The sequence below is a fragment of the Vulpes vulpes genome, chromosome 16, assembly GCF_048418805.1.
Source record: "Vulpes vulpes isolate BD-2025 chromosome 16, VulVul3, whole genome shotgun sequence".
Lineage (NCBI taxonomy): Eukaryota > Metazoa > Chordata > Mammalia > Carnivora > Canidae > Vulpes > Vulpes vulpes.
In genome coordinates this window covers 85,077,577-85,098,589 of record NC_132795.1, presented here as the reverse complement: position 1 = coordinate 85,098,589, position 21,013 = coordinate 85,077,577, and the positions used below count along the sequence as shown (strand labels likewise).

Below are 21,013 nucleotides of genomic sequence, written 5' to 3'. Positions count from 1 at the left end.
CCAACATTGGCATAACCCAAACCTATGTCATTCAGTAGCTGTTATTCTCCTGGCCACTGTGATCGGCCTGCAGATGTTGCAATCAGAGCAAATCTGAGAACTTTTTACAATTGCTAAAAGAAACAACTCTTCTCCTGGTTATGAACAAGGAATCATATAGTCTAGATGTGGTAATCAGTCACTAAGATGGCCTCCAATGATTCCTGCCTCCTGATACTCACATTTTTGTTTAATACCCCTCTTATTGTGTCCCAGAGTTGGTCTGTATGAACAATAGAATAGGGAAGAAGTGATGGTGTGTCACTTCTGAGATGATATTACAACATCCTGGGTTGACTTTCCTCCTTTTCTCTTTCCTTATCTCTTTCCTTCTCTCTCATCACTTGTTCTGGGAGAAGCCAATTGCTACTTCATAAGAAACCCATAGATAAGCCCATATGATAAGAAAGTGAAACCTCCAACTAAAAGCCATATGAGTGAACTTGGAAGTAAATTCCCCAGCCCCAGTGAAGCCTCAGATGACCACAGCCTGGCTAACATCTTGATTGCTGCCTTCTGAATGAATAAATAAATAAATCTTAAAAAAAAAAAAAAAAAAAAAACGATTGTAACCTCCTTGAAAGTAGGAACCATTTTTATATACTTTTAATTCCTATGGTACATACCATAGAAGGCACTTGTTAAATATTAACTGTTGATTGACTCCATCAGTCAGGATTCTTGATGCAAAAGTTGGCTTGGAATCTGAGATCTTCATTCTGGCAGGTCAGATGCCAAGATACCTACAGTAGAAAAAGGAATAATCAGACGAAAGGAGGAGGCTGCCATTTTGCTGGCCTATATTTTCTCCATTTCATCCCTTGCACACAATAATGAAGGATTTTAAAGATGCTACTTGATTCCTAACAACATCATCTCATAAAACTTTCTGCATGTTTGAAAAGGATGGCAAGCTGTCCAGGTAAGCCATGGTTATTACATACATTTTTGAACATATGTAATGTCCGTTCTAAACAGTCTGAATTCAGAGTACAACTTCCAACCCTTAACAACATTCTGGGCAGCTCCCGCAGTTTTGAAATGACTATGTTAAAAAAATCTAGTCCTGGGACGCCTGGGTGGCTCAGCAGTGAAGCGTCTGCCTTCAGTCAAGGGAATGATCCTGGAGACCCGGGATCGAGTCCCACATCAGGCTCCCTGCATGGAGCCTGCTTCTCTCTCTCTCTGCCTGTGTCTCTGTCTCTGTCTCTCTCTCTCTCTCTCTCTCTCTCTGTCTCTCATGAATAAATAAATAAAATCTTTAAAAAGAAAAAAGAAATCTAGTCCAATTTAAAACTTCACTTGCAGCTCCTCCCTTTCTGTAGGTCAGACATTTGTGACTAGGACCCGAAATGGGAAAGGGGACTAGTCTTCCCCTCCACTTCTCTGCCCTTTTCTCTAGAGTGATGGGCTTAAAGTTTGGAGCATGTAGTAGAAGCAGAGATAGAAAGGGACAAGTGTCTATTTCAGTGCTGCATTGTGGCCTTCTCTTAGCTGATGCTGCTTATTGGCCTCTGGGCGGCAGAGTCCAGGGATCAAGTCCCATATCGGGCTCCCCACAGGGATCCTACTTCTCCCTCTGCCTGTGTCTCTGCCTCTGTCTCTGTCTCTCATGAATAAATAAGTAAAATCTTTAAAAAAAAATAATAGGGGAAGGAGTGGAAGTATATGGGAACTGTTACTTTCTGCATCTCTGCAAATGGTCCTCAGGGCACCTTCAAAGGGGAAAACACAGTACTTTCTACTAAGCCAAAGACACGACTCTAATAACATGTCCATCTCCCCTCATCTAGTGAAAAAGTGGATAGGACATGAGGACTGGTTCAGTTTCAGATGATGATGGGCAGGAGGTAGGGAGGAGGTTTCTGGGGGGAAACAGTTTGTCTGACTCATCATCACATCCTGCAGGTGATATTTCTGGTCCCCAATATTTAGAATATAGTGTACTTTATCCTTAGCTTTGCTCCCACTTGCCAATTGCCTACTCAACACTCTGAAACCCATAACAAATAAAGGGAACTTAAGTCTGTTGGAAAAAAAGACAAGATTCTTGCCTCTCCTTGTCAGCATGAGCTAGCACAATACTATTACGGTAGTCTTAATTCTCCATATTTTCTCACCTGCAACATGAGAATACTATTTACTTGATTAATCAGTTTCATACACAACACAAGCTAAAAACATAAGATCATGTTAATTTTATTCAATATTTATCTTGTGTCTCTGGAAGAGCATTCAGTGAAAAAAATATGCCAGTTTCTTAGCACTGATTTACAATCCCAGCTTGTCATGTATTATGTATAAGGTTTTAGGACTCTTGTAAGACTTCAATGTGATCATGCATGAGGAGGTCTTGGCATAGAGCAAGTACTCAATTAATATTATCCATCATTATTATTATCATCTCTGTGACCTTAAACAAGTCATTTAAGCTCTCTTGAGTCTTCATTTCCTCATTTTTAATTGAGGATAACAATGGAGTTTTGAAGATTCTATAAAATCATGTTATCTGGAAGCAATTGTAAATTTCTTTGTAAATGTTAGATATTGTCTATGAAACAAGAACATTGGACCTTTAAAGTATTTTCCTCTTCTAAAATGCTATGCAAGGACGCCTGAGTGGCTCAGCGGTTGAGCATCTGCCTTCAGCTCAGGGCATGATCCCAGAGTCCTGGAATCTAGTCCCATATTGGGCTCCCCGCAGGGAGCCTGTTCCTCCCTCTGTCTGTGTCTCTGCCTCTCTCTGTGTGTCTCTCATGAATAAATAAATAATTTTTAAAAATAAATTAGATAAAATGCTATGCATTTATTATTTGGTATTATGAAGAAGAAAAGAAAAATGTTCACTTTGCAATTGAGTGTGTTGCAACAAAAGCTGTCTCATTCTATCCATGAACTCACAATTTCCACAGAGTGTAAGAGACTGCTCTTCTCTTCTATTATTCTTTCAATTTTTATCTGTTCCCCAAAATATTTCACTTCTTCAATGTATACATTTCAAGCACCTTCACATAACTTAAAATGGAAAGGAAATTACTTAAGAGGCAGTGGAAAAGTACCAAAGGATCGGCCAATAAAACTTAGTCATAGGGGTGACTTATTCCAATTTCTAACATCTAAGACACTGGTGGGAAATTTTCTTTCTCCCATCCTGCTTTCAAATATGAACATTAATGCCATCACAGAGATATTAACTCTACTTTAGAAATTCCAAATCTTACCATATTCCTTGACTGCTGAATACAGCATAAAGTATATTCAAAAACTAAAGCTTTTTTAATTTACTTTCTTTGGCCAATCTGTCAAAAATATCTGGACTGCTCAGCCAACTGAAATTTGAAAGAAATGTAAATCTAAGTGCAATCTTTAAGTAAGAAATTGAAACAAACTCTACTATGTCTGCCTTTAAGGAATAAAATAGTAGTTAACGTATTTGGGCTACTTAAGACATTCAGGTTCACAATTATTTCTAATCATTAAGCTTTAAAATGGAAGGTTTTCTTGACAACAGAATCAATATCAAGTTTGAAAGTTGGAGCTTCACTGAAAATTTGCAAGTGGCTCTATCTATCAATCAAGCAAAATAAATGGTCTGGACATATTTACATGGCTCTTATTAATTTGAGAAGGGTCATTACACACACTTTTTATTTAATGCATGAGATTCCTTGGGAGGAGAGAAGCAGAGCAGATAAAGAAAATGTGGTTCAGGGATGCCTGGGTGACTGAGTGATTCCGTGTCAGCCTTTGGCTCAGGGCGTGTTCCTGGGGTTCTGGCATCAAGTCCCACATCAAGCTCCCTAAGAGGAGCCTGCTTCTCCCTCTGCCTGTTTCTCTGCCTTCTCTGTGTCTCTCATGAGTAAATAAATAAACTATATATATATGGTTCAGTGAAGTTCAGTGACTTACTCAAGATCATAGAAACTGGTAAAACAGAAAGGAAAACATGGGTCCTCCTGATTCCCAGCCCAGGGACCCTCCCACCACAACAGGCTGTTTTAAAAAAACCCATGGAGTTGGGGCAGCCCGGGTGGCTCAGCGGTGTAGTGCCGTTTTTGGCCTGGGGAGTGATCCTGGGGACCCGGGATAGAGTCCCGGGTCAGGCTCCCTGCATGGAGCCTGCTTCTCCCTGTGCATGTGTCTCTGCCTCTCTCTCTCTCTCTCTTTCTCTCTCTCTGTGTCTCTCATGAATAAATAAATAAAATCTTAAGAAAAAAACCATGGAGTTCTTTGATATCCCAAGAGAAACATCTTACCTATCACCCTGCCATTTATAAATTAAAATCGTGTCAGTTAAAATCACTCAAGATCATGTCTAGCATGGAAAAATGCTTACAACAGTTTTCATTTGCTCATTCAGTCATTTGAAAACTATTTGTTGAGGATACACAATGTGTCCAGCATTGTGCTGGCACTTGGAATGCAGTTGTGAATAAACTAGACGTGATTCCTACAGTTTAGTCATGGAGATAGATACTACTCACATAATCACATAGGAAATATATCACTAAGAACTAGAAGTAAGTCCAGGATGAGTACAACATGCTTTGAAAGTGTTTAACAGAAAGACCTAGCCTCATCTGAAGCATCAGAGGTGGCTGGGATAGGAGAAATGGGTGGGGAAAAAAGGAGCATCCTAGACCATGGAAGGACACACAAGTCCAAGTGGATCGCATCTATAGAAGCCTTGAGGCAAGAAGGAAAATCGAACATAGTTTATGACAGCAATTTTATTTAAGCAAAGGGAGGAAAGTCTAGCAGGAAATGCACCAAATCATCTGTGATATTTTCTTTTGGAGAGGAATTGGCAAAGTTCATTTTCTTATTTATGCTTTATTGAAATGTTCCAAATTTTCTACAATGAAAAATACAAGTTTTGTGATCTTAGGTGAAACTCAGCCTAAAGAGGTGGGAAAGAGCTGACTAGAAAATCTATCCCAAAAGGTCCCTGAGTGAGAAGGGAAAACAGAACTCTCCCAGTCACTCCAGGCCAGAAATCCAGGAGCTGAAGTGTGAAGCTGAAAGTAAACAGCACAAGAATATAATTAGCACTTTGGTGATTTAAGAGGTCCCCAAATACTCAAAATGTATAAAGCTGTGAATGAAAAGGAACAAATGTGTATTGAGCCCTCTTATGTGCCAAGCACTATCCTACACTCTTTATGGCATTTCCTGAGAACTGTAGCGTACAGATAACAATGCTTTATTTCTACAATTTACCCACTGATTGTGTTCCTTTCTCTCACACTAAACCCTATGAGATGTGTATTATAATCCCATTTTACAAATAAAAATGGAAGTGAGATTTAAAGAGAGGTTAAGTAATTTGCTCAAAGCCAGACATCTATTAGGTAGGACAGTTAGAATCGAAAGAAAAAGTCCTGTTTGACTCCAAAGGAGTCCCTAGGACTCCTGTCACCTGTGTAAATGTGATGGAGATTGTTTACATTAAGATTTTCCCATAAGAATTGGGGAAAGGAGGATTCCTGGGTGGCTCAGTGGTGAGCGTTTGCCTTTGGCTCAGGGCATGATCCTGGAATCTGGGATTGACTCCCACATCAGCCTCCCTGCATGGAACCTGCTTCTTCTCCCTTTGCCTATGTCTCTGCCTCTCTCTGTGTGTCTCTAATGAGTAAATAAATGAAATCTTCAAAAAGAAAAAATTGGGGGGAGTGAGAAGAATAATTAAATTTTTATTGGGAAAGTGAAGCAAATTAAGTCATGAACAATTAAACTAAGCTATGTTTCTAAGGCCAAAACCAAATTAAAAGAGGCCTGTGTCTCTGCCTCTCTCTCTATGTCTCTCATGAATAAATAAATCGTAAAAAAAAAAAAAAAAAAAGAATTGGGGAAAGGTATGATTACGGTTGTTTTGTTGCTAGCCAAAGATGACAGGATTGTGCTGGCAGGATGATAAAGCTTATTGTTTCTAAACACATAGTGCCAGGGTCTGCTCTAAATACATTAGGAATCTTGTCTAATTTAATCCTCATAACAAGCATATGAGATAGGTATTATTATCCCTAATTTGCAGATAAGAAAACTGAGTCCCAGTGAGGTTAAAAAAAAAAAACCAGTTTGCCTAATATCACACAGAGCTGTCACTCGAAGCAGGTAAGGTGGATCTAGAATCTGTAGGCTTAACCATTAAACTACACTTCCTTCCTAAATTCTCTCTCTTTTTTTTAATACTTTATTTGAGAGAGAGCATGAGAACATGCTTGCAAATAGAGGAAGGGGCCAAAGGGGAAGGAGAGAGAACCTCAAGCAGACTAGGCACTGAGCATGGTGCCCCAGGCAGGGCTGACCGGCCGATCTCTTGACCTTGAGATCCTGACTTCAGTGAAACCAAGAGTTAGAAGCTTAAATGACTGAGCCACCCAGATGTCCCTCCTTACTAAATTCTTAACTGAGGGATGCCTGGGTGGCTCAGTGGTTGAATATCTGCCTTCTACTTGGGGTGTGATCCCGGGATCCAGTATCTGAGTCCTGCATAGGGCTCCCTGCATGGAGCCTGCTTCTCCCTCTGCCTATGTCTCTCCCTCTCTCTATCTCTCATGAATAAATAAATAAAATCTTTGGAAAAAAACAATTCTTAACTGACTCTTGGTTCCCTCTACATGTGAGTGATCTATTTTCACAACTTCCATCCATTGGCTGGTGAAAGACAAGTCCCTTTAGAGGCTTGAAGCAGGTAGAAAACCACTCTGACACTGGCTGTCCTTTGTCTAAAAAGTCTGAGACGTAGCCTGGGGGAAAGTGCTCGTGATTCTCAGAATGAAAACCGAACAATAATGTTGAGGCTCTCATTGCCCAAAAGCAGCTCGCTTTGTAAAAACAAAGTGTCCATCCTAGTGGTTCTCAAATTGTAGCATATATCAGAATCAGAGAACTTGGGGGGGGAAAATGCAGATTGCCAGGCCATCCCTCACAGGTTCTGACACAGAAGGTCCAGGGTGGGGCCCAACACTCTGCATTCTGACAAGTTCCCAGGTGATGCTGATGTTGCTGATGGGAAGACTGAGGATCCTTGGCACAGCCTCACAGAAGGCAAGACTCACAGGACTATCAGCACCCTGCATCTAAGCCCTAAAACTGAGAGTTCCTTTCATCCTGGCCACCCATTGCCTTCAATAACCTGATTCCTGAGTAAGTGAATGAAGAAGGAACAATACCTCTCAAAACTGCAACGAACCAGGACCGGAAGTGTTTGCTGAAAAAAACTGATTTTTAGGTGGTGGAGTTTCCATTTTTTTTGTTTTATTTTGTTCTATGGTTTGGTTTGGTTTGTAAGGGTTTCTGATTACTATGTCATTCAGGTAATTATCTTTAATCTGAAAGTAAAAACAAGACACACTCAAGGTTTAAAATATTAAGATTATATTAATCCTCCAACCTGTTTGTTCACCTACAAATGTACAAAATAAAAATTCCATTTTACTTTTTGAGTTACAAAGTCCCAAACCCAAAATGGTGACTTAAGTAACAACCGAGCGCCCTCTGGTGGGAATGAAATTCTACATTGTCCAAAGGCTGCAGGAGTGTTTCCTTTGCTAAATAATAACAGATTTTCATTACTATTTGAACCCTTTGAAATTGGTGAATGCGTTGTGTATTGAGGATACATATAAAGAAATAGATTGACCAGAGGAGATTTTGAAGAGAACCATTGTGAAAACAGAAGGAAGCTAAATTTTAGATAACATTGATTTAAATCAAATCTGTTACTCCTCAAATTTTTACCCACTAGGTTTAGCTCCACTGATGATTCTTGTATAAATCAATTACTATGATGATGACAGAAAATATTTGTATTGACATTACAGGTTCCAAAGTACCAGAATAACATGCTAATATGCATAACTGGGATTCTAGTAAACTCTTAAAATTATCCCAAGTTATAAATATTCTACTGGTCTCACTTGAAAATGCCTATGACTGAATATAAAAAATAGTGAAAGGGAATAAAGGGAAAAGGAGAAAAAATGAGTGGGAAATATCAGAAAGGGAGACAGAACATGAGAGACTCATAACTCTGGGAAACGAACTGGGGGGGGGGGGTAGAAGGGGAGGTGGACGGGGGGTGGGGGTGACTGGGTGACAGGCACAGAGGGGGCACTTGATGAGATGAGCACTGGGTGTTATTCTATATGTTCGCAAATTGAACACCAATAAAAAATAAATTTATATTTAAAAAAACAAAACAAAATGCCTCTGACTTTTATTGAAGTTATCAGCCTTGTTTCCATTTATCTGACATTTTATAAAGCTATCTTTTGTATTTTGTAAAGTGTCCTGACCCACTGCATGGACCTCTCTAAATTCACAGCACATACCTATAGGTTCAGAGCTAGGCATAAGGGATTTAGCTCAGGACATCTTTAAAATATTAATCGAGTTCAGGAGGTAATCTCTAGATTTTGAACAGATGCTAATAACCACCAGCTGGATTTTTATAACATGACATCGATGATTTCTTACCAATCCTTTAGTCCATCAGAAGAGCCAGTAAAAATTTTGCATGAATTGTATTTTTGAACGTAGTAACTGAATTAGACTTATATTTTGCATTTCCCTTCTTTTAGAGTTCTAATAATAGCAGCTACTGTTTATTGAATGCAAACTATGTGCTATTATTCACAACCTTACTGCATTAATATTCTCACTATTTTCATTTTCCAGATCAGGAAATTCAGACTTACGGTGGTTAGAACACTTACTCAAATGTACACAGCTAATAAAGAGCACAGCAGAAATTTAAAACCAAGAATTCTTAACTACAGTCTTAACCAGTATGGCACACTACCTCCTTCCCTTTTAAAAAAAATCTCTTTGCCTGTAACAAAGGAAAAAACAAGTAGGGACACAAGTAGTTTTTCTCTTTAAAGGTGCCCCTAGTACTTTAAACACACATAATCTTTATAATCTGTTTCTCTGTCAGGCTCCTTCATTTCTGTGACTCAGCATCATCTTCTCAATCCCTTATAATCCAACCATTTATAACCTTTGACCTGAGCCTCACTCTCAAATGCAATGAGTTACTCAATCCTTTTCACTGCTGGTCTCCTCCTCTCCAGAAGCAGCACCCTGACTGTTCTAATCTGGCTTCAATCTCACTGTCTCTATTTTGTCTCATGTAATTCCTGAGATCATTCTCCCCAAAGCATAGCTCTGCTAGCATCTTGCCCAAGCCCAATGCCCATTATGCACAGAACCTGAAAGCTGTTCATGACCTGGCTCCAAACCACCACTCCAACCACATCCCCATTATCAGGGTTTTTAACAAACTTTTTACTCTAGTCACAAACAAGAAGTGTCCATTGTTCTCAAACAATACCCTGAAAGTGCCTTGTCTTTGCTTGGACATTTCCCTCCCATCATATCCCTAAATGCAAATGTTACCATTCCTTCAAGGCCTAAATAAAACACCACCTTCTTTATGATTCCATCTTTCCTGATTCTGCAAACTGGAAATTATTTTTTTTCAAACTAGAAATTATTTCTGCTTCTCTGAGGTTTATTTCTACTTCCTCTGAGCCATTTGTTATTTCTGGCCTTGTGTTACAGGACAAATCCTTGTGGGTGGTTGATAAGTATCTCAAACTTTGCACAACCAAAATCGACATCATCATCTCTCCCATTCTAAACTTTTCAGAAACCTGGGAGTCATCCTAAATCCTCTTCCCTCATCCTCAACCCTACAGTAAATCAGGGCCAGATTTTGTACTCCCCAAACATCTCTTGCATTTCTTGCATTTGCTCCCACTGAGTACTCTTATAATGCCACCTCATCAATCATGGAACCGTAGCAATTAGTGTCTACTCTGTTCTTGTATCTGGTCTTACTTATTTCCTTAAATTCATCCTCCACATCATCATACAAGACATCTCTTGGAAATTCAAAACTCCACATGACTCCCCTGCTTAACTCCATCTATAGTTCTCCACTGCCCACAGAGCACAGTCCAAGATCCACAGCAGAGAAGCTTCCATCCTATATTCTGTATCCTACAACTTTCCACCTTCACTTTCAGTGAGTAACAGCAAATTGATTCTAATTCCCTGAAGACACTGGTATTTTACACTTCTCTGCCTTTGTTCTGCCTGGATTGGCCTTCCCTTCAGCACTCCTTTTGCAGGGCTTCTGTGTTGCATTACTCTTGCCAGCAATAGCCCCAGCCACCCTCAGTCCCTCTTCTGTACCTAATGAAGTCATACCAGTTGTTTTGGTTCAAAATTCAAATTTCATCTTTCCTAGAAGATTCTCTGGACTTCTTCAGTAGTCTGTGCACATGGCTTCTATTACCACATCTTGCCATGGATTAAAAAAATCATCCAGGGGATCCCTGGGTGGCGCAGCGGTTTGGCGCCTGCCTTTGGCCCAGGGCGCGATCCTGGAGACCCGGGATCGAATCCCACGTCGGGCTCCCGGTGCATGGAGCCTGCTTCTCCCTCTACCTGTGTCTCTTCCTCTCTCTCTCTCTCTCTCTCTCTCTCTCTCTCTCTTTCTCTCTGTGTGTGACTATCATAAATAAATAAAAATTTTAAAAAAAATCATCCAGTTATATGTTTGTCCCTCCCATTACCAGGCTTGAGGGCAAAGACTATGACTTATTTATCTTTGTGGCTCTGACTTCTAGCCAGTGCCTCACACATTCAATAAATGTTGGTTAAATTTAAATGCTATTTCAATTATGAAATGTTGGTTATATTCATGCTATTTCACTTGCAGGACTGTGACTTACTAGAGAGGAGGAATTCTGGCTTACAGTACATATCTTTATATTCTCATAGTCATTGTACAGAAAGCTGACCAAGTATCAGAATATCCTGGAGAGCTTCTTTTTAAATCCAAGTTACTTGGAATTGAGCATTTTATAAAGGTGATATATCACATCATGGAGGGGAGGTACAATAGCAACCATTTCCCCAAAAGTGCTAATTTTCATAACATATATAATGATATAATGTAATTAATAGTTTGATAATTTGATTGTAATAGAGAGCTAATGCTGAGTGAGCAAAGAAAATGTGTATGTGACACAGAATCCCTTAGCTGGAATGGGTGGCTACTCTCTTGGCATGTCCAATATTCATTTACTTAAGTATACATTCACTCTTATGTTAACTTTGGTATTTGTGCGGTGTGCTGTAAACAACAAAAGTACCAGGTCAAGGCCAAAGAGTAAAAAGGAAAATGAGGCTCTGGAGTGAGTGGAATGTAAAGAAAATGAAGTTTGTTTTGTCAGTTTTAGTATAATTTATTATTTTTAGCATCTAATAACTAAATGCCTTTATATTCAAAATTCCTTTATTATTGAAATCCCTGCAGCAAAAATAACTTGGTTATTGCCCATCTAAAACTCTAACTCCTAATTTCCTTTTTCTACTGAAACAATTGTTTTGATAACATACTTTAGTGAAAAGTATCTTAGGAATGATGCTATTGAGTTATAGCAGAATAGGTTGCATTTTTTAAAATGGCATTGGAATAACTAGCTGACCAAATGGAGCTTAGACTAGAGGAGAATAAAATCATTAAAAAACACGAACATGACCAAACCTGAATTCATCTTTTTTTCCCCAATTCTGACTTTCTTCACACCTCTCTAGGAGAGGCATAATTGCTCACATCTCTCTAAAACAAGCATACTATATCATATAGCATATATCATATATCATATGTAACTCTTTCCATACCCTCTCCCCAATATCCAGTGTGTCACCTAATCTCATCAATTCTACCTCCTAAGCATCTCCTGAATCTGTCCACTCTTTTCCAACGAACTCCCAACAGCCCAGTTTATCTTTTTATGATTTTTATTTATTTATTTATTCAGAGAGAGAGAGAGAGAGAGGCAGAGACACAGGCAGAGGGAGAAGCAGGCTCCACACAGGGAGCCTGATGTGGGACTCGATCCTGTGTCTCCAGGATCACACCCTGGGCTGCAGGCGGCGCTAAACCGCTGTGCTAACGGGGGCTGCTCCCAACACCTCAGTTTAGACCTCCATCATCTTATGACTCCTAACTTTGGGAAATGAACAAGGAGTAGTGGAAGGGGAGGTGGATGGGGGGGGGTTGGGGTGACTGGGTGACCGGCACTGAGGGGGGCACTTGATGGGATGAGCACTGGGTGATATGCTGTATGTTGGCAAATTGAACTCCAATTAAAAAAATAATTAAAAATAAAAAAGACCTCCATCATCTATCTCATAACCGGATTTCTGTAGTAGCCTCCTAAGGAGTCCATTTCCCTAAATCCTTGTGCTTTTCCAATGCGTTCTTATAAACCAAATATCAGCCAGAAGAAATATAGGTGGAAAAACATATCAAATAAACATACAAGCATGAACAAAATGATCAAGACAGAAGTCTTTAAGATACTAAAAATAGCTCTTCTGGCTGAAATCCCCTCTTCTCACAGATATTCAAACTTCCATGAAGTTCCTATTGTCAGTCCTTTCTGTTTTTCCTCTTGCTAGGATATCTTTTTTAAAATACTGGAAAAATGAATTTGCATCATCCTGTATCCTTTCTAATCTGTTTTTTATGATATGCAGAAATTTCTGCACTAAGTCTCACAAATAATTTCTTTCAAAGAATTATCTGCATCTACTTTAAAACTCAAAAACCCAGTATTTATTATTTTCTTTCTTGTAGCAACCTTTTTTTGGAGACTGTACAAATACTACACTCAGGTTATTTCTTGAGTGCGTGAGAATGGTAAGATAGCAGAAAATATTGGAAAAGAAGAATAAGTATCTCAAAATGTTATCTCACTATATTTCTATGCCTCCTTGCAAATTCCTCAAGAGAAGACAGTCTTCCATATTACCTGAATTCCCCCATAACACATTACTCATGAATTTATATTAGGCCAAGTCTTTACGGCCATGTTCCCCTATTCTTTATAACTAAGTAAAATAACAAATATGAAAACAGCATGGAACCTATATACCCAACAAGCTCAATAAAAATCATTGTTGAAGATGAACCCTAATACCCTGAGTACCGTATCTGAATTTACTTCTTTATCAAAAGGGGTAACAATTTGAATGTACATATGATATGGAGAACGAAGGTAAAAGGAAATGTAGATAAAATTAAATTTCCTTAGAAACTGCAGCCCATTGACAAATACTTTGACAGGCAGAATATGACATTCCTCAAGGAACCCCAAATCTTAGTGTTAATGCTTTGCTAGAGGGAAAAACAACGTTATCTTGACAAGAGCTCCTTGGCCTCTAGTATCCTGTGAGTTTTCTCTGGCATATGAAAGTCCCTTTGGAAACTTTGTCTTCACCTCCCCCAATTCCAAAGTATATAATCAGTTGCTCCTCCCCAATCCCAGGGCAGCTCTTTCTGCTCACCGGTCTTGTCCCTGTGCTATAATAAAACCACATTTTTTGCACTGAAAATGTCTCAAGAATTCTCTCTTGGCTGTCAGCTCCAAACCCCAATACTTCCACATCACATAGAATTTAATTCATACAAATACATCTTCCTAACAATTAAAGTAATCAAACTTTACAAAAGACAAAGACTCAAACTAAAATTTACCATAAGAAAATATTGGGGGAGTGGGGGACGCCTGGGTGGCTCAGTGGTTGAGCATCTGTCTTAGGCTCAGGGCATGATCACAGGGATGGAGTCCCACATCAGGCTCCCTGCATGGAACCTGCTTCTCCCTTTGCCTATGTCTCTGTCTCTCTCTCTCTGTGTCTCTCATGAGTAAATAAATAAAATCTTTAAAAAAAAATGGGGGGGAGTGAGAAGAAGAATTAAATTTTTATTGGGAACATGAAGCAAATTAAGTCATGAACAATTAAACTAAGCTATGTTTCTAAGGCCAAAACCAAATTAAAAGAGGCCTAATGAGAACTAGGTTGCAGCCTAAAAGAAATCTCAAATGCCCTCTTCACCCTGGCATTGATGTAGGGAACGGTTGGGATTTGGAGCTGATGGCCAAGAAAGCATTCTTGAGACATCTTTGGTGCAAAGAGCTGGTTTTATTAAAGCATGGGGACAGGACCTGTGGGCAGGAAGAGCCACACTAGGGTCATAAGGAGTGGCCTATTATATACTTTAAAGTTGGGAGGGTGTTAGGGACAGTAAAAGTCTCTCAGGAATTTTGGAAGCAAGTTTTCCAGGACCTTGAGGGTGCTAGTTATTGTTAGGAATACTATTAGCTATTAGTTATTAGCTATTAGCTATTAGGAATTAGCTATTGTTGGGTTATTATCGTCTAATAAAACCTTAATCATGAAACATTCTGAGGTACATTGGTGGTCATATGCATAGGGGATGACTGCCAACATACATCTTGGAGGGTAGAGATAAAGGAATTTTCCAAGGATATTTTGATATGTTAAAGTAGACTCACAGGATCCTGAGGGTCAGCTAAGATTGCTTTTTGTGCTCAGCAAAGTATTAACATCCAGAAAACTGAGTTCCTAGAAGAATGTCACTCTGCCTGTTTCAAGGACTTGTCAGTGGGCTGTAGGCAGTAAGGAATTTTAATGTTTTTCTTTTGCCATTGTTTCCCACATCAGTACTGCCTTGCTAGGAGTCCATTTTTGCTAGGGCAAAAATGTGCAGGCATTTGCAACAGAAATTGCTGTTTTCTTGCATAATAGTATATGTTCCATAAATGTTTAATGGAAATGAGAATGATGCATATTGCAAGCAGGAAAAAAAAGACATAAAGATTGTTAAAAGGAAGAGAATATGCAAATGCAGGTGTCCAAATGGAATTTTTATGAACTTGTTAATTTTTGAAAGTTTTGTGAAAGACTGAAAAAGACAAATTATTAAAGCTAATATTACTGCTCAGCTTCAAAGCCTCCTCCTCTTTTAGAAGACTGATCCCTGTGTACAACCACAAAAGAAGTTTTATTTTAAATGAAAATATTTCAAGAAAGTGTAAACATTTCAAAACCCTGAACATCATCTCTTTAAAACCGAACAAAGCCGTGAAAAGGTAAAAGCTCGTGATTTTAAGGAGGGTTGACAATGATAATGGAAAGCTACCTTGCATACAATAGTCTGTTCATTGGTGATAGCTCAGGCCTGTCTGCTAAGCCACCTATTTCATAACCAAACAGAGTAAGTGGATTTTAATACAAAACCTTAAGTGATTCCACAACATTCTAAATTTCCACCGATACCATCATCTTATACAATGACCCAAAACTCAAATGTATGGATTGCTTCTCTCCAGAGGAAACTTTTATGTTAGTTGTCAAAGAAAGAAGGAGAAAATTGGTTAAAGGATGGTTTTATATTCTTCCTGAGCAAGTATTAGTCAGCCAATTCCAAAATCAAATCAAAGACATAATTACCCTGTTAAAAAAAAAAAAAAAAAACAGAACAAATTTAAGAAGAGAAAATGTTAATATGGTCTGAAATTCCCAGTAGCATAATCAACCAAAAACAAGTCCAAAAATTTCCTCCAAATTTTAATCCATGTTAATTACAAATGACAAATATATTTAATATAAACCATAATAGTCTGAACTAATTTGACTGAGCATGCAGTGCAGCATTGGCAAGGTCAGGCTTTTGTGTTCAATTAACTGTTCATTTAAGCTGACTTTAAAGAAACTGTTTTGTGAGAAGGAACAATGATCCCACTATCCTAAGAACAACTAACTGACATGAAAATTTAAATAATCTAATTCAGGTTGCATTTCATTAGACTCCTAAGGACACACAACTCATGCAAAAGTCTACTTGTAAATTGATTCTATTCATCACAATTCTGTAACACTTCCTCTGAGCCAATTTGCACAATGAATTGAAGGTATCAGGAGTGTGGCCAGTACAGGAAAATCCATCTACTAGGGAAAATGACCATGACTAGTGGTGGTAGAAGAAACAAATAACCACAATGGTGATAGGAGGTGTCTTGACACATAGGGCAATACCCATAGACTGAGGGCCTGAATACCAAACCCCAGCTGTTATAAGGTATGAAAAAATTAAGGGCGATCCCCTCATTGAAGCAGATCTCTTTCTGATTCTCTTTTATTGGAATGGAAGAGAATTTCAGTAACCTAAGAAACAAAAGATAAGCTGAAGGGGTTTTTACTATTCCTAATTCTTGTCCAAATATGTAGGAGCAAGTATTCTCCATGCATTCATTACCTAACGTGCTCCTACCCTCTCCCTGCAGGTGAGAGTTTTCAGTTTTTCAAATAACTCAGAATCTAGAAACAGCTCAGGTCACTTGGTTCCTGGGGAAGATTTTTTTTTTTTAAGATTTTATTTATTTATTCATGAGACACACAGACACACACACAGAATCAGAGACACAGGCAGAGGGAGAAGCAGGCTCCATGCAGGGAGCCTGAAGTGGGACTCGATCTCAGGTCTCCAGGATGAAGCCCTGGGCTGAAGGTGGTGCTAAATGGCTGAGCCATCCAGGCTGCCTCCTGGGGAAGATATAGAAGAGATGCCTGCTATCTATATCAGCAAGGCTGGGTGCCCATTCCAGAGGAGGGAACTATTCTAAACCGTTACTGCTTTCCTCAGAGCAGAATATAAGAAGTCAGTCATGGAATCTGTCAGTCACAGATTTCTTAATGAATATATAGTAATGAGGAAGAGGTGTTTTCTTGAGCTTTTCCTCTCCCTACTTATTTCAGTCCTGAAGTCTGCAAATTAAACTTATAAAAGAGATTAACAGGAGAAAAGACATACAAATCTTATCAATGTTAATATTTTTACATGCATAGCAGCTTCATAAAAAAGAAGCAGAAGCCGAAGGAAGTAGATTCAGGGGTTGTACATTTTAAGAAAGGGCAATCAATTGTAAAAAATAATAATAATAATAAAATAAAAATAAAGCCACCAGACAAAGTAACGGAGGTTTGGATTTCTTGAGGTGATACTCTGTGGGAAAATGAGAAGGAAATACATGATGGAAACTAATGGATGACTTATTTTAGTAAGGTATATTTATGCAGACTCATCTTAATGCCAACCCTCCATCTCTGGATAATGGTCACGCTCCTCATCCTGGTACAGTAGATGGCACGAATCTATTTTAGGGGAAATTTTACAAAAGGAAAGGGAATGTTATGCTCTGCTTTAAGGCAGATAAGAAGAGGGCAGAGAGGGACGCCTGAGTGGCTCAGTGGTTGAACGCCTGCCTTTGGATTCCCGGGTTCAAGTCCCACATCGGGCTCCTCGCATGGAGCCTGCTTCTCCCTTTGCCTGTGTCTCTGCCTCTCTCTGTGTGTGTCTCTCATAAAAATAAATAAATAAATAAATAAATAAATAAATAAATAAATAAATAAAATCTTTAAAGAAGAAGAATAATTCAAGTAGACTTTTTAACCAATCACTAAGGGCTGAGTGTGGACTAAAACCCTTTGGACTGCAGACACAGGAATTCACAACATCTCACAGGCTCTCCTTGGATTTCACTGAGTACTCATAAAAAAGACTAGGGTACAAGCAAAACTCCCGAGAAAGGTGCACGCCTGGGGCAGACACACAGTAGCCACTGTGGAGAAAGCAAAAGCCCTATCTAGGATATCTAGGATCCTATCTAGGATTTCTATCTCTCCATGGTAATCAAAGCTTTATGCAGTATGGAAATGTGACAAATGCTGTTACTCCTAAGGCACTGCGAAAACCCGCTGCATGTGGAGGAAAGAACAGAACATAACTCTTTATCCCTGGCCCAGAATTACAGCTGGGAGAGGGGCAGGTGCACTAAGAATCCAGGGATACAGTACTTTCCTAAAACCAAGGGTTAGTCAGAACAGCAGAGAATAGCATGCCCCTCACCTCCCACCTCCAGGGTAACAAGCTTCTAACAGGTAATTGTGGTCTACTGCTAGGAGAGAGGCCAGAGCATGCTCTCAGAAGAGCAGTACAAAGGGAAGCAAGGAGCAGAGGGCACACTCAGAGGAGTTCTAAAGAAAATTTAATGAAGAGACTATTTGTAGAGGGTAAAGCTGATTCTGGAATGAACAATGAAGAATGGTGAAAGCACTGAGTGATGACCAATAGTAGGAAATTCTGAAGACTTAGAGTGGCAAGAAGAAACAGAAGAATTGGAGTGATAGCTAGAGCCAAACAAGCAGGACAACCTGGCAAATGATGTAGTGATAGGTGGTTGTAGTCACTGCTACAGCATACGGAATTGTGGTTTTATACTTTTAGTTTCTCTTAAACCTTACCCTCTGATCTCCTGCTGGTGTCTCTCATTGGTTAACCCAACCAAAAAAAACAAGAGTCACGGAGGTGGATGTATTAACTATACATCATTCCCAAAAGGGCACAGAGAAGAGCCAAGGGTATGGGTGGAGTGGGTGCAAATGGAAAATACCCAGCATAATACAACCTAGCTTGGCTGTTGCATCAATGCTGGCTCCATCTCCATAGCCTTGGCAGCCTCTCCCTCCTCAGGACTCAGACTTGGGCCTTCTCTTTTCTCTCTACCATGTTTCTAAGTGATTAAAGCATTTCTGTGGCTTACGATATCACTGGTATGCTGATTACTCTTATATTTACACTAGTCCTTTCCTTTGTGCTCAGATCCAACTGTCTTGACAGCTACTCTCAGGTGCCTCAGACACTGCATTTCTGATCCATCTAAACCTGTTAGTAGTCTTAATTTACACCTCCCAGTATCCAATTCATCAACAAGTTCAATTAATCCCAACACTAAAATATATTACAAATCTCTCCATCCTTTCTCCTTGTCACCCTTGCCACCACATTACTCCATTTCTATACCTCTCTGTTATCCTCCTCCAATCCGTTCTAGACTCAGCTTCCAGACAGATCATCTTAAAATATAGACTATGTCATGCCACTTCCCAGTTTAAACTTTCCATTGTATCCCTCTCTTACTTCATCTCCACCACACTCCTACTTACTACTCTCTAGCCACACCAGCTTTTCCAAGTCCTCACAGAAGTCAAATTCTCTCCCAACTCAGGGACAATCTACCCCCACAACTCACAGCTCTCACCTGCCCCCATGTTTCAGAACCTGTCTCTTTTTCATCATTCAGGGCAGCTTAAATGTCTCGGCAGAGAGTTTTTCCCTGACTACCTTATTTTCTTCCATCCCATTCTTCTCTGTCTTCTCACCTGGTTTATTTCCTTCTTACTACTAATCACACTCTAATTTTTCTTTTTATTTCTTTTGTTGTGTTTTTGTCATTCTCTCATACTAGACTTCAAGCTCCATAAAGAAGGGATTACTATGTCCATGACTGTCTTGACACACCTATATCCCCTGAGCCTAGCGTGGTGCCTGGCATAAAGCAGGTATCCCATGGGCGAGAGACTATGCTAAGTTACATAAAAATAAGAGTGTACTTAAATCTGCCTAACTACCCTAAGAGGTAGATTTTTTTTTAATCCTTTTCACTTTATAAGTAAGGAAACTGAGATGTAGAAAGGGTAAGCAACTTATCAAGTCACATGTTTAGGAGGTGGCAGGTGAGATTTGAACCTAGACAATCTGATGCCAGAGCCAGCACTTTTAACCACTATACAATACCTACTCCCACACTCATTTCCATGGATGGAAATTAATGACTGTATAAATTAATTAATAAAGTGGAAAGATAGACATAGACCATACCCACAGGTCAGTGTGGGGAAGTCAGAGGCTAGTATTGAAGTCTTCCAGTAGTAAGATCTGAAAACTGATTGTGCCAGACTGACACACTGGAGAGAATATGTACCAAGAACACAGAATCATCCATACAAAGACACAGAGGCAGGAGAGAAGGTTGTATGTTAAAGGGGAACAAGTAGCTCAGTTTCCTTGAAGTATAAAATGAGAGGAAGGAAGAAAATACGTTGTAAGTAAAAATAGATGAAGCTATTAAATAGGGACAGTTTATAGTCAACACAAAACACAGTTTAGAAAGTGACTGAAGAAAATTAATCAGAATGGAGACACAATTAGGTTTGCAATTTAGAAAGATCCCTCTGGCTACACTCCTTCAAGAGAAAAAAAACTTCATGGACCCCCTTGGTGTCCACTGATATTTTGTGTACAAATATGTAAGAAGACACAAAGTCCTTTATCTTGTGCCTCTTATACAGTCATAAAGCTAAAATAATCGTATATACTTTATAAGTCAAACTACAAACCAAATTAAATTTTATTAACAGTAATTTAATGCAGTGATGTTTTACTTAAAATTGCTACTCAGAGCTGGCAGTGGTATTAAATATTTTGATGCACATTCATCGGAGTTTAAAAAAGAGAAAAGAAGATCTGAAAAATATTGCTGGTGGATTTATTTATTTATTTATTTATTTATTTATCCTTACTGAACTTTTGTTTTAATGGGTCTCAAAATTCTGTGACAGATTTTTGGTCATGTTGTTTCCATTAAAAAGTACTGATTTTGGGGATCCCAGATGTTTGGAGCCAGGGGGTCTTGGCCTTGAGAAGTCTATCTCTGCTAGTCTAGAATATGCATATGAAAGCTTTGTCAGTCATTCTTACCTAGTCCTTCCTTAGATGTTATCTATTCTAAAGGAATCATTAAGTCTTTGTCCCTTATAAGAGGGAAATACACTATTTGCAGGTATAAGGTGGAGGTGCAGGTCCTAGCAAGAATGGAAGCAGGGAAAGGAGCAAAAACCATATTTTTATATAGTCCTTCAGTTTCCCTATCTCACAACCACAAGATTTTAAGCATTTTATATTTCTGTTCCTGTGTTAATCTTAAAATGCTTTATGTAGAGACTGCTTTTAGGCAAACAGGGTAAGCAATGGAATGTAGAAAGGGCCCAGAGCAACCCCTGGCTGAATATAGACAGGCCAATGGGGCAACCCACCCAAAATATCCCTAGGCCCTAAGTAACCAATGGGCTACTTACAACCAGGCAGTTACCAAAAAAAGTGAAAATTCCATATATTGTCACACCTTTTCACCTTCCCCCTTTAAAAACGGACCCTACCCACTGCCTCCTTCCACAGGCTTTTCTT

At 39.1% G+C, this 21,013-nt stretch overlaps 1 long non-coding RNA gene across 1 annotated transcript in view; it reads right to left on the bottom strand.

Moving 5' to 3' along the window:
- The window catches only part of LOC140595939 (uncharacterized), a 99,032-nt gene that overhangs the window by 23,173 nt on the left and 54,846 nt on the right, over positions 1 to 21,013 (bottom strand). The window contains exon 4 of the long non-coding RNA XR_011997933.1: positions 666 to 782. This is a non-coding gene — a long non-coding RNA (uncharacterized lncRNA). The remainder of the gene's footprint in view (positions 1 to 665; positions 783 to 21,013) is intronic.